At 41.0% G+C, this 1,130-nt stretch overlaps 1 long non-coding RNA gene across 1 annotated transcript in view; it reads right to left on the bottom strand.

Annotated features, from left to right (window-relative positions):
• LOC134181521 (uncharacterized) overlaps nt 1–1,130 on the bottom strand; it is a 7,683-nt gene continuing 6,553 nt past the window's right edge. The window contains exon 9 of the long non-coding RNA XR_009970164.1: nt 1–254. This is a non-coding gene — a long non-coding RNA (uncharacterized LOC134181521). The remainder of the gene's footprint in view (nt 255–1,130) is intronic.

Below are 1,130 nucleotides of genomic sequence, written 5' to 3'. Positions count from 1 at the left end.
ACTTTATTGACACTTTATTGACAACAGCTGCCAAGCTACAAGTACCATCTACCCAATAATCTACAACAAATTGACCTCAAAACACAACAACAGTCACACAACAAGCAAGATGATCGACTAGCAGTATAAACTAACAGTCACCCTTACTCACAATACTAAGAAACTTCTGGTGGAAATTCGCCAATCTCACCTTGTTCAGTCACAGAGGATCCATCCACACTGTATGAAATCCGCAGTCTTATCCTCAACTGTTGCTATAAAATAATGAAAAAGCAATAAAGTGCTAACCACTAGGCATGGCTCATGCAAAGCAACTACACTGACAGCTGTTGCACACACACACAGCACTGGCAAGCACACACACGCGTCTTGGATACCTACATTGAAGTACCTACAACTACCCAACCCGACGTGACCCTTAACATAAACATACATGTATCGAAGCTCAAAAAATCGATCCAACTAGTTGTCATCATTTGACGAGATTCCAAAAATTTTAGGTTGTCAAAATTTTTGGTCTAGGACGTCATGTTGATATCAATCACGATGTTTAGCGGTATGCCGCCATTTTGTAGGACCTTCTGGAATTCAGTGCAGTGCAAGCATACAGCGCAGTATTACCACAATAGCTTGCAACTGACACACATTACCGCTGAGCCAATGGATACGACATGCTAGATTTACAGAGCTAAACATCTTCCTGGAGGCAAGAAAGACAATAGTGATAGCTAATTGAATTAGCAAATAAATGCATACCATCTCTCTTTATCAAAACAAGACAGGGTTTCTTCCACATATCTTGTGGAAGATGTCCATTTCTTGCTACTAAAATCACATCTACCTATTTCGACATACTGGATTTACAATTGTCTCCTAGTCACACCTTTACTTTGTCGGAATTCTGAGATGGCTCTTGCACTCGCAGTTTCATTATCCGGGATATGAGCTGTTTGTCAACTTACGGCACGATGCTGGCAGTAAACGTACATGTCAGTGTAGGACAAATGTCCGAATATGAGCGTCAAAGCGGCGCATGTTTATAGTACAGTAAAGTTATCTGCCTGCATACTGAGAAAGCCATTATAAACTAGCGTTTGTCTGCTCTAGTCGTCATTTGACGACCTAGACTA

This window comes from Corticium candelabrum, chromosome 6, assembly GCF_963422355.1.
Source record: "Corticium candelabrum chromosome 6, ooCorCand1.1, whole genome shotgun sequence".
In the NCBI taxonomy this organism is placed as follows: domain Eukaryota; kingdom Metazoa; phylum Porifera; class Homoscleromorpha; order Homosclerophorida; family Plakinidae; genus Corticium; species Corticium candelabrum.
This window is presented reverse-complemented; position numbering and strand designations above follow the sequence as displayed.